At 42.7% G+C, this 13,743-nt stretch overlaps 1 pseudogene; it reads right to left on the bottom strand.

Annotated features, from left to right (window-relative positions):
- Positions 1-2,708: 2,708 nt before the first annotated feature.
- Positions 2,709-3,835, bottom strand: LOC123601076 (annotated as a pseudogene).
- Between the last annotated feature and the right edge of the window lie 9,908 nt (positions 3,836-13,743).

Here is a 13,743-nt window from a genome sequence, read left to right as displayed (position 1 = left end):
CAGTGGAATAAGGCTTGGCAAAGTTTGTTTCAAGGGGACGCTGGGTTTCTTCTTGCCCTTATGGGGAAAATGAAAGAGGAAACATAAGCAGAGGAAAGACCTGTTGAACAAAAAGACACTAGGGAGTGATGATTTTGGAAATCCCCCCCCCCCATGCTGCTGTTTCCTCAGCAGTAGCCACTGTACAACCGTACAATAGCATTCAGTTACCTCAGTGTGCACATATTCCTATGTGATTTCTTTACCCACCCATGGCCTCTGTGCTATTATCATCAGAAATATTATGTTTATTTGTATACACATACCCAAATACGTGTGTGTATGATTGTATACATTTGTATACTTGTAATATATATATATATATATATATATAGCCTTATGCAACAGCTTTTTAAACAAATTAAGGGGATGAAAGAGAGGGTATATACATTATGCAGTCTCTTACAATGATCTGCATAAGTACCAGTCCCATAGAACTTCATTTGTTCATGTTCATCCTAATTACCATCCATTGTCCTTGTTTCAACCCAAAGAATTTTCCTAAATAAAACTTAGGAAGCAGATTTGCTAGCACCAAATTCTCTCAGCTCTTGTTTATATGGGAATGTTTTTATTATGCCTTCATTTTTTTAAAGATAATTTTGCTGGATATAAAATTCTTGGTTGGTATTTCCTTCCCCCACCCCCAGCACTTTGAGTATGTTATTCACTGCTTTCTGGCTATCATTGTTGGCTATTGTGAATACTGTTTAAAATATATTGTTTTTGACTGAAGCAGTCTTTAATTCTTTTTTTTTAAGATTTTATTTCATTTTGTAAAATATTTATTTATTTTGACAGAGAGAGAGAGAGAGAGAGAGAGAGAGAGAGATCACAGTGGGGGGGGGCAGAGAGAGAAGGAGAGAGAGAGAATCCCAAGCAGGCCTCACCAGTCAGTGCACAGAGCCCGACTTGGGGCTCAAACTTATGAAACAGATAATGACCTGAACTGAAGTTGCACGCTTAACCAACTGAACCACCCAGGCACCCCACTTAAAACATTTAAAAAACCTCATTGCAGTCTCTTCTTGAACTCATGATTTATGAGGAGAAGTCTGATGACATTGCTCCTCTATAGGCAAGGATTTTTCCTCTGATGTCTTTCAAGATTTTCTCTGTCTAATTTTTTGCTGCACTGAATATGATATGTCTCTCCATATATCTTATTTGATGATGTTCTCTAAGGTTCCTGGATCTGTGGTTTGGTGTCTACCATTAGTCATTAGTCATTACTCCTTATGGCTTCAAATGTTTCTTCTATTCCTTTCTCTTTTTCCTCTCCTTCTGATATTCCCACTATGTGTATGTGACACCTCTTGTGATTGTCCCACCATTCTGGAGCATTGTGTTACTTTTTCACTTTTTTTCTCTTTGTCTGTCAGGGTTTGGACATATCTTCAGGATTCATGACTGTCCCCTTGGCCATGTCCACTTTGCTGATGAGTCCAGCAAAGGGGGTCTTCATTTCTGTGACAGTGTTTTGATTTCTAACATTTCCCTTTAACCCCACCCCCGTTAGCACTTCTATCTCTCTGCTCACATGGCCCATCTGCTCCTCATGCTGTCTACTGTATCCATCAGATCCCTTAGCATATGAGTCATAGTTTATGTTACCTGTCCGGTAATTCCAACAGCTTTGCCACACCCAGGTCTGGTTCTGGTGCTGCTCTGTGTCTTCAAACTGTGTTTGGTCCTTAAGTATGCCTTGTAACTGTTGTCAAAGCTGACATGATGTATGACTAAGGGCCTTTAGTATGAGGCTTTGTTTACCTGTCTGCGTTCACTGCTGTAGTGGTGGGTCCAAGGACAGACTTCGTGGGCTGATCCTAATTATTTTACTGTGGTAAAATACACATATACCATCCTAACCATTTTAAAGTGTACAGTTCAATGGCATTCCTTATATTCCCATTATTGTGTAACCATTACCACCAAGAACCCTTGTCATCTTGCAAAATTAAGACTATATTCATTAAATAATACCTACGTTGCCCTTGGCAACCACTACTGTACTTTCTGTGCCTATTTTGACTACTCTAGGGACCTCATGTAAGTGGAATCCTACAGTGTTTGTCTTTTTGTGACTGGCTTACTTCACATAGCACAATGTCCTCAAGATTCATCCAGGTTGTACCTTGTGTCAGAATTTCCTTCCTTTTTATTTTTTATTTTTATTTTTTGAAATTTAAAGAAAAAATTTATTGAAGATCTGAAAAACAATTCCTAAAAGATTGGCTTTTCCAGAAAACTGTAGCTACACAATGCATTGCGTCTATCATGTTAACACGTGCATTAGACACAACTACAAAACCATGAAACAAGCCACCATTCTTCAACAATCGGAGCAAAGGGACGATGCCTAAGGAACAGCATGGATGGCCTGTAGGATGGGCTCTTTACTTTAAGCACCATTAAAAAAAGGAGCACAGACGGATGAGCGTGTTCAGGTATATACACTGAATCGAACCTTTGGCACTAGGAATCAGAGCAGTTTGTCATACAGCATTAACACATATTATAAAAGTGCGGAGTGTCAAAGGGATAGAACCACCAGCATTCAAAAGGAGCTTGGTCGACTAGGCAATAAAACAGTCTACAGTATGTCTCTCGTTGTCCATCACTGAATACACTGGTAGCGACTTTGAAATGAAAAAAAAGAAAAGAAAAAAGGAGCTATAACCCCTTTTATTTTCTCTGTTTAAGATCAAACAGAAAACAAACATCAATTCTGTTATACACTAACATTTGCAAAGTACATCATTTGTACAAGAGGAGGACTAAACAAAAATGTGTTTACAGAAATCCAAACAGCGTCAGCGCCTCGCCTCACACAGCTTTCCGATGGTACTCAGGCGCGGGCGACTTCATAATCGCTGGCACTAAACAAGGTTGCAGAATTCTTTGCCAGGTATTTTAGGAAGTCATGAAGATAATTCAGCAACAATGCAAGACTCTTCTCGTCCAGAGGAGTATAGGCCAACATGGCTCCAATTCGTACAATCTCAGTAGATGCAGCGCCCCGTATACCTGGGACATGGGCGCCTCCGGGTGGTCTGCGAGAATCTCCACATACTGCGGCCTCTCAAATTTGTAGAGCAGCTGAGTCCCCAGCATCACATTGAAGTACTCCTTTATGCCGGCCACCACCTCATTCACAGCGTACTCCTTATTATCTGTGTTTCCTCGAGATTTCTTGTAATTTGCATAATCCTCTAGAATGGAATCCACGTTCTTCTTGGCAGGAAGATAAAACAGCTGTTTTTGCCGGGTAATTAAGTCCCAATCATCAACAAGCCACGATTTTAATTCTTCAGGAATCTTTACTTTCACTTCAACTCTGTTCATGAATGTTTCCTCATTCTCAACAGTAGGATCCACTCGGGCCCTTTTCTTGCGAGGAGGCTAAGGTGTCTCGCTGGTACTGCCACCATCTCCATTTCCAGGTGTTTTCTGTTTGTTCTTTTCGGTTTTCACTTCAACACTTTTCTGCTGCAGGCCGGTGGTCTTCTTCCCTGGGGCAGTGCCTCTCATCTTCCCCTCTGCATACTGCTCCTGATTGTCTTTTTGAAGTTCTCACTGTTTCTGCAAATTGGTGTCCACATACTTGAGTACTCTGCTTTCTGGAACCCATTCGTCCCAATTTTTATTCCAACCACTGTAATATATAAAGTAGTTCACTTGTTTGTCCTTTATGGCAACCTTTACACACTTTGCTTCATAGAGAAGAGGCCCATGAAAGCACAGCACTCGCTCACCCTCCCGGAATTTGGGCTTCGGGTCCTGTTTCTGCACCATTTATATCTTTCCTTCCTTTTTAAGGCAAATTAATATTCCATTCTATTTTAAGGAAGAACAATATTCCATTGTATGTATAGAACATGCTTTGGTAGTCCATGCACCCACTGATGGACACATGGCTTGTTTCCATGTTTTATCTACTGTGAATAATGCTGCTATGAATATGGATGCACAAATATCTCTTCAAAATCCTGCTTTCAATTCTTTGGGGTATGTGCCAGTGGAATTGCTGGGCCATGTGGTAATCCTGTGTGTAATTTTTTTTTTGAGAATGGCTGTACTGTCTTCCACAATGGGTGCACCATTTTACACCCCAACTGACAGTGCATGAGGGTTCCAATCTCCACATCCTTGCCAATTATTGTTAGTTTCTGGTTTTTTTTTAATGTTTATTTATTTTTGAGAGGGAGGGAGATAGTGTAAGCCAGGGAGAGGCAGATAGAGAGGGAGACACAGAATCTGAAGCAGGCTCCAGGCTCTGAGCTGTCAGCACAGAGCCTGACGTGGGGCTCAAACCCATAAACCATGAGATCATGACCTGAGCTGAAGTCAGAAGCTCAACTTACTGAGCCACCCAGGCGCCCATGTTTTGTTTTTTTAATTCTCCTCATTGTAGTTGTGTTTTCTCACTTCTTTGCATGCCCAGTGAACTATGAGTGGATGCCAGACATTGAGTTTTACCCTGTTGATGCAGGATGTTTTTGTATTTCTACACATCTTGCTGAGCTCTGACCCAGGATGCATTGAAGTTACTTGAATAGACAGGCCTTTTAGGTCTTGCTTTTGGGATTGTTAGGTGGGTCTGTGCAGGGCTCAGTCTGGGGCTAATTATTCCACACTTCTGCAGTGAGAACTTGATGAGCACTCTATCCAGTGCTCCATGAATTATGACTTCTTCATGGCTGGCTGGTGGGACCACTATTCCCAGTCCTGTATAAGCACTGGGTACTGTTCCCTCTCATTCTTCTGGGAGATCCTTTGCTCAGCTTCAGACAGTTTTTACATGTGTTTGTGCTGATCTGTGCTCAGCAGAACACCAAGAGGGGGTCTTCTTCAATCCCCCAGGGTTCACCTCTGTGCAGCCCTCACACCTCTGGTTCTCTGTGTGGACAGGCTGAGCCACCTTGTCCCATGACTCAGGCAAGTGCTTTTCCAGGCCCCATCCAGGATCCTTCCTCCTGTGCTGTGTCCCAGAAGCTGAGACAATGCTAAAGCTACTTCCATTTATTTCCTGCCTCTCAGGGATTACAATTATGCACTAGTTGATATCCAAGTACTGAAAACAGGTTTCCTATATCTATCCTTTTAGTAATTCATGGTGGTTTCAGATGAAAGGTAAATTTGGTCTCTGTTACTCTATATTGGCCAAAAGCAGAAATGTTTCTCATTATTTTATTCAAACCCAAATGAAAGCAAAACAGCACTTTTTCTTTTAAAAAATATACACATCAATAGCATGAAAGCATATTCATGCTTCTTTTCTGAATTTCCCTTTTCCCTTCCCATTCTGGGTAATTTCTTCTGACTCATATTCTGGTCCACAGAGTCTCTCTTCACCTGAGTCAAGGTAATTATAAATGTCATTCAATGAGTTCTGAACTTGATTTTTGTATTTTTCATTTCTGGAAGTCCTGTTTGGTTCCTTTTCAAATCTCCTGTGTCAAATTTATAGTTTCCAGTTGTTTCAGAAGTTTACAGGCCTGGTTTTATCTCCTTGAACATAGTAAGCACATTTGTTTTACAGTTTCTGGCTTATAACTCAAGTATCTGGGTTTCTTCATGTCTGTTTTTCCACCGGTTCTGTCATGGCAAATTATCTCATGTTTCTGGTCATCTTTGTGTGCTGAACAGATATTTAAATGTCATTTTTCAGAATAATCCCAGGCCCAGGGTGATGTGACTACTATCCTAAGAGGATTTCTGCTTGCTTCTCCAGGGGCAATCTGGAGCTCCCTTACACCAAGCTTGGGTTTGAGATTTTCTGAGCTTCCGTGAGATTCAAGGCTGGACTGCAGTCCATGGGAGAGCTGGCTCACTGCCCGCTCCCTCCTAGGGGGCATCCCATCTTGTCTGCAGTCCAGGGCAGGTGTGGTTTACCATGGTCCACACCCCTGGCGAACCATGGCCTCCTACTGTTGTTTCCCTAACCCCAAAGACTGCCAAAAGTAATACAGCCACAAAGCTGCCATTTCTGAAAAAGCAGGAGCAGCCTTGACTGCTTGACTCACCTCTCCACCTCCTTGCTCCCCCGGGTTTGGTGATTCATCACCACGATTTAGATGATTTAGATGTTTCCTGCCTCTGTGAAGATGACGCCTATGTGCTGTCTTCATGGGAAAGCCCCTATGAAACTGTTTGCCATTATTGGAAACTTGTCCATATATTAAACTAAACATTTTAAAGTGTTCTCTTTGCTTATTTTTGTATAGTGTGAGGTCACGTTCTTAGTTAATTTCTCCCATGTAGTAGCTACTTTACCAAGAACATTTGCCGAATATCTCCTCCTCTCCCATTGGCCTCCAAAACCACCTGAGTTATGTGTCAAACTTCCACACATGGAAGGATCTAATCTTGCACTTGATTCCACTATCGGTTGTCCAATTCCAACCAGCTTCTGTGCCTGCATAGGCACCAGTGTGTTTTAACTACTAGGGTGTCATAATAAGATTTGGTATTTAAAAGGAAAATTTATCTATCACCCTTCCACATGAATTATAACTTTTAAAACCAGTCTTTTCTGTACATTTAAAAACTATCTCAGATGTGTGTGTTGGGGGGGGGGCTTAAAACAACACATATTCTTTCATAGTTCTGAAGGTCAAGGGTCTGAACTGAGTCTGATGGGGCTACAATCAACAATTGCATCTGCAGGGCTGGTTCCTTGTGGAAAAGAACCAATTCCTTGCTGACTCCAACTTCTAGACGCTGCCAGATACCCCGGCTTGTGACAACATCACTCAATCTCTACCTCTGTGGTTACTTTGCTTTCTCTTAACATGAACCCTCCTGCCTATCTTGTATAAGGACCCATGGGTTTTCACACTGGGCCAATCTGGATAATATAGGAAAATCTCCCCATCTCAAATGCTTACCTTAATCACACCTGCAAAGTCCCTTTTACCAGGAGGGGTACATTTTCACAGGACATGGGGATTAGGATGTGGACAGCTTTGGGGAACCATTACTCTGCCATACCACTCAAGTAATTGCTATATTATATTTTTACCGGATTCTCATTGGCCTATAGATTGATTTAGAGACAGGTACATTTACGACATTAAGTCTTTATATCCATGAACATTGGATATCTCACCATTCATTTGTCTCTAACATCTCAATAAACTTTTATAATTTTTCTGATCCTTAGGTAATCCTAAATACTTAAACATTTTGTTGTATAGTAAATGTCATGTATCTTTAAGTGTGTATCTCAGATTTTGTTGCTTATGTATACACATATGATTGTTTATATTTTATCTTCATTCTAGGAAACTTGCTGAATTCTACTACTAGAAAAATTTGTAAATTCTTCTAAATTATTCGCATAGACAAACAGGTCATTTTTATTACATACTCATTTCCACTCTTCCACTCTTTTGTATTTGATTTTCTCAGTTTCATAATTGTAGGGATGTAATAAGGCAATATTAATGAATATATAGTTTATATATAATTTACATTAATATAATAAAAATACAAGCTCATTTCAATAGAGCATGAAGGAATTTAATAATGACCATTAAAAATACATGATTAAGGGGCACCTAGGTGGCTCAGTCCAACCTTGGTTTAGGTCACGATCTTGTGGTTCATGGATTTGAGCCCTACATCAGGCTCTGTGCTGACAGCTCAGAGCATGGAGCCTGCTTCAGATTCTGTGTCTCCCTCTCTCTCTGCCCCTCCCCCACTCATGTTCTGTCTGTGTATCTCTCTCAAAAATAAAGAAACATTTAAAAAATAACAAAAAATACAGGGCTAAAAACCTTACCAAGGTTAAAAGAAGACAAAAAAATCCCTGACTTGAAGAATATATGCTTAAAAAAAAAAAACCTGACAACAAAGCTACAGAAAACATCACCATAAATGAAGACAACCTAGGGACCCTCACTATACAATCAGGACTAGGATAGGTGCTATCACCATTCTCAATGACACTGGGAAGAGCCTAGGAGCATCACTGTACAATCAGAACTAGAAAAGGTGGCTTCATCATTCTTATTAACACTGTTCTATTAATATGTGTTTCTAGCTCTCTGGGTGAGCACTGTTTCCTGTCTATCTCAACCTTGACCAGCTGCATGCTGGTCCCTCATATGCAGAAGTGAGAAGTTCAGCTTCTTGGGTGTCTCCATGAATAGGGTGTACATGATGAAGCCCTGGTCTAGACTACATGCTCCCAAAGCATGCTTTACATCTTGTCCATAATGCATTTTCCTGGCTCATTGTTCAAACCCCATAGTTTCCTTGGGTCTTGATGAAAGAAGAGAGCTATTCTTGTAGCCAATAGCCCTAAGCCCTTCTTCCACCAGGCTTAAAGTCAGAGTTTCTATAGGAGACTGAAGTGCATGTGTCGTGGTGCTCACTAAAGCACATTTTATAGTCCTCCCCTGGAAGAGTGAAAGATGACATGCCATGTGCCAAGATGGCAGAACAAAGCCTTCTTGTGAACCAGTGCCACCCTGAGTGTGGGTGTTGTGGCAGAAATGAGAGGTGGAAGTTAATGGCTCTGAAATCCTTGAGTTTCTAAGGGGCTGCTTTCTCCAACAGGAAATTGCAGGTATGGAACATTCCACACTCTGCCCTGGATGATGAGGACATACCTGCAGAGACTCACCTGGAGCAGAGAAAGGCAGGTAGAAAAGGCAGCCCCACCCCCCAGCTACTGAGACCATCCCATGGCCACAAGTTTGTTAGAGAAGAAAGGTGTAAAGAAGAGGGAATGTGGCCATGGGTACCCCTGGCCTGCTAGGCTGTGGGCAAGTGGGATCCTATGTGTCCTCTCTTACCAGCTGTCCTTTGTCATTTGGAGCTTCTGCCTCTGCAGGGCAGTGTTGGTGACCTCTGCAGCAGAGGGGCCTCTGGACTGTGAGCATTCTGTGTACCCTGGGGCAGAGGGCCTGAGAACGGCAAGCAGAGCTTCTTGCCACACCTGCAGGGTTGGCGGGACCCAGACCTTGGTTGGTCTAGCGTAGCCACCCCACACACACGTGGGGGGCGAGTTGTGTCTGCAGGAGACAGGCAAGCCCAGCTCTTTCCCAGCTCAGAGAAAACTCCTTATTTCTTGCCAGAGTGCTGTACTTACAGAAAATTGCTAGAAGTTGGAATGATGATCTGGCCTGATTTGCTCCAGGATAAATGAAAACGTGCTGTGTCAGAATGTTTCACTGGTGTTGCCAGCCACACAGAATGGGTCAGTATGCCTCTCGGGAGCCATCGCCCACCCACTTCTTGCAGCCAACCCAACAGGAATTCAGGCCTCGGCTCTGTGGGCACATCCCACAGCTGGCGACCATGCTCTTCCTTTCACCATGAGGTGAAAGGCTCATCCCCTTCCTCAAGACCTCCCTCCCAGGCCACTTCCACATCCTTCCCTGAAAGCCTCTTGCCTTTTCAAGTTGGGTGGCTTTCTCCTCCAAATTCTCTTTGCCTTCTGCCAACTGCATGGAAAGTGCAAGGTGAGGGGCTCCAGCCTGGGGTCTGGGAAGGAATGGAGGCAGAGTACAGGGCGTCAGACCCTCTGCAGGATGGGTGCTGATCTGGAGAGCCTTGAAGGGCAGCAGCCCTGAAATACAATGCAAGGGATGCAATATTTCCAGGGATCAGATGCCAGAGAACAGTCTTTACTGAATGGTGATTACCTCCGAGATATTGACAGGTTCCTTAAAAGCTTATGAAAATGAAAAACCCCAGACGAGGGTTTCTGAATGTGGCCTTGTGCCACCAGGACTCTGTCGTTCCTTTGCACAAGCGAATGGAGTCCATACTAATAACCCCGGGAGACATGTGAGACTAGAGACATGCAGCTTAAAAGGAGAACAGGAAACCGAGAACAAACCTTTTAACATGAGGCCACAGATGTCTCAGAATGGCAGCACTGATGTCCTTCTTAGCTTAAAAGGGGACAACAAAAGGGGTGCCTGGGTGGCTCAGTTGGTTGAGTGACAAACTCTTGGTTTCAGCTCAGGTCATGATCGTGGTTTCAAGCCCTGCATACAGCTCTGCACTGAGCATGAAACCTGCTTGGGATTCTCTCTCTCTCCCTCTCTCTGCCCCTCCCCTACTCATGCGTGCACGCGCTCTCTCTCTCTCAGATAAATAAACATTAAAAATAAGAGTTTATGGCTGCATAACATTCATGATGAATAGCTATGCACAAGCGCCCCTTACAAATCATCATACTTCTTCCCAGATGCATCCCCCATGAAGCAATTAAGCCACTGTCCAGCCCAGTGGTGAAACCATTAGACAGTAGAATATAACCTGAGGAAGTGAGAAGGCACAGTTCAAGACTGCCTCTTGTTGATAATTTAAACATATAGGGGCGCCTGGGTGGCTCAGTCGGTTGAGCGTCCGACTTCAGCTCAGGTCATGATCTCACAGTCTGTGAGTTCGAGCCCCGTGTCGGGCCTGTGCTGACAGCTCAGAGCCTGGAGCCTGTTTCAGATTCTGTGTCTCCCTCTCTCTCTGACCCTCCCCCGTTCATGCTCTGTCCCTCTCTGTCTCAAAAATAAATAAACATTAAAAAAAAAAAACATATAATGGCCAGGGCACCTGGGTGACTCAGTTAAACGTCCAACTTCGGCTCAGGTCATGATCTCATGGTTCATGGTTCAAGCCTCACATCAGGCTCTATGCTGATAGCTCATGCTCTGTCTCTCTCTCTCTCAAAAATAAATAAACATTAAAAAAAAAAACATATATGTCAACCCTAAAGAACCAGTGTGGTTTAGCTACACTAACCAAGACAAGCAAACTTAGGAAAGTGGAGCCGTCACTAGCAACCTTAACAAGATAAAAAGGAGTAGGAGAGAAACCAAGAACAAATGCACCAAAAGGAAACTGAGCTGCATGTCCACAGTGGAGGGAAGGAGTTCATCTGGAATACAGGACGTTTCTCGGGGTGTGTCTAGCATTACCGTGCCCAGTGATTAAATCAGTGGAAACCGACACAGTTCAGGCAGAACCAATGGCACAGGTGCTTCAGGAAGGCAGACTTGGGTCATTGCACCAGGTCACAGGCTACAACCACCTGAGGTGCTTGCCAAGGGCAAAAGGGGATACAGAATGAGGAGTGGAGGAGAGTACTTACAGAGACCAGCAAGGACCACGTGCCCATTTGCAGAAACTCAGACTGTAATTGCAATGAGTATTTTTTCCTCATTTTGTTAAGAATGTGTGTGTGTGTGTGTGTGTGTGTGTGTGAGGATGCCTGGGTGGCTCAGTGGGTTGAGAATCTGACTCTGGATTTTAGCTCAGATCATGATCTCACAGTTTGTGGGATCAAACCCCATGTCGGGCTCTGCACTGAGCACAGAGCCTGCTTAGGACTCTCTCTTCCCCTCTCTCTCTGCCATTTCCCCACTCACGTGTGCTCACTCTCTTGAAATAAATAAATAAATAAATAAATATTTTACAAAAGAATAGAAGATTCTATAAGAGAAGAGTGAGCATCACCTGTGCACTTTGCATACTCTCCTGGGAAAGGGTTAGTGCATTTTCACTTATATTCGAGACGATTCTATCATGATAGATGGAAATAAGACTTCATATTGTCGTTATTTGGAGATTAACTATGGATTAAGGAGATATGTACGGGCACTGAATTGACAAGGAATGAACTGTCATGGGCAATTTTATGGGTCAACTGGGCTAGGCTATGGTGTCCAATTGTTTGCTCAGATGTTCTCCAGATGTTGCTGTAAAGGTGTTTTGTACATGTGATTAATATTTATAATCATAGACTTTAAGTAAAGGAGATTACCTTTGTTATGTGAGTGGCATCATCCAATCAGTTGATGGCCTTCACAGCAAAGCCCTGAGGTATCCTGGATCTCTGCCTTAAGGCTGCCACATTTCCAGCCTGCTCCATTTCCAGCCTGCCCACCTGCCCTGCAGATTTCAGACACAAGATGTAACATTGAAATCCTGGTGCATTTCCAGCCTGCTCACCTGCCCTGCAGATTTCAGACTCAAGACCTTAACTTCAACACTTGCTCAAGACTCCAGGCTACTACGTGCCTTATAGATTTCAAACTTGCCAGACCCCACTCCTGGTTCCAAAATCTGTATTTGTTTCCTGGGGCTGCCATAACAAAATAGCACACACTTGACTTAAAACAACGTAAATTCATTCTCTCTCAGTTATGGAGGCCAGAATTCCAAAATTGAGGTGTCAGCAAGGCTGTTTGTGTAAGGGTTCTGAGGGAGTACATCTCCACATCCAGGTTTCTCATGCTGCTGGCAACTTTGGCATTCCTCCACTTGTCGATGCATCCCTCCCTCCATCTCTGCCTCCACCTTCACACTGCATTCTCCATCACAAGGCCATCTTCTCCCTGTATGCTCCTCTCTCTTCTTCTCATAAAGCAACAGTTATTTTGGATCAAGGATACCCTGGTTTGACCTTGTTTTAACTTTAATTACATTTGCAATGACCCTATTTCCAAATAAAGTCACATTCTGAGGTACCGACAATAGGACCTCAACATATCTGTTACGGGGCGGGCGGGGTGGGGGGAGGATAATTCAAACTGTAACAGATAGTACTACTCTCCAGATTCACTAAAATCAAACTTCCAGCGGGGTTTCCTTAGAAATTTATAAGTTGACCTTAAAATTCATGTGAAGACTTGGGGCGCCTGGGTGGCGCAGTCGGTTAAGCGTCCGACTTCAGCCAGGTCACAATCTCGCGGTCCGTGAGTTTGAGCCCCGCGTCAGGCTCTGGGCTGATGGCTCAGAGCCTGGAGCCTGTTTCCGATTCTGTGTCTCCCTCTCTCTCTGCCCCTCCCCCGTTCATGCTGTGTCTCTCTCTGTCCCAAAAATAAATAAACGTTGAAAAAAAAAATTCATGTGAAGACTCAGAATAGACAAAAAAATTTTGGAGAAGAACAGAGCTGGAGGACTTAATTTTGTGATCGCAAATTTACGACAAAGCTACAATAACTGAAAGAGTGTGGAATTTGTGTAAGAACAGAAATACACCTCAATAGAACAGAATTAAGAGTCCAAAAATAAACCCTTCATTTATGGTGAGTTGTTTTATGACAAGGGTTCCAAGACAATCGATGGGAAAAATATTAGTCTTTTCAATAAATGATCCTAACACAACTGTACATCCACATACAAAAGAGTGAATCTGGACCCCTGCCTCACACCATATTCAAATTTAACTCCAAATTGATTGAAGGCCTAAATATAGGAGCTGGAATTATAAAACACTTAGAAGAAAACACAGGATTAACTCTTCATGACCTTGGTGGTTAAGCAATGATTTCTTAGATATGACTCTAAAAGCACCAATGTCAAAAGAAAATAGATAAATTGGACTTCTTTAAAGTTAAAAACTTTTGTGAGCCATAGAGTGAATTCAAGAAAATCAAAAGGTAACCTAATTTCTTTCTACTGTGAGAAAGTATTTGGTAATCATACATCTGATGATACTTGTATCACGAATATATAAAGAGCTCTTTCAATTTAACACCTAAAAAAGAATCGATGTGAAACTATCACGAATGGAGGAAAATTCAGTCAAGTAGCATACAAAGAAACAACAGCCTTCATAAATAAAATCTAGTTAGAAGCTACCAGTATCAGGAATGAAAGAGGGTCATTACTACAGGCATTGAAATAATAACAAGGGAATTTTTCTAACAACTTTATGGCTCTAAGTTCTACCACTCAAGTGAA

This window comes from Leopardus geoffroyi, chromosome A1 (genome assembly GCF_018350155.1).
Source record: "Leopardus geoffroyi isolate Oge1 chromosome A1, O.geoffroyi_Oge1_pat1.0, whole genome shotgun sequence".
Lineage (NCBI taxonomy): Eukaryota > Metazoa > Chordata > Mammalia > Carnivora > Felidae > Leopardus > Leopardus geoffroyi.
Note: the sequence above shows the minus strand (reverse complement) of the source record. Positions and strands in the feature narration are given on the sequence as shown.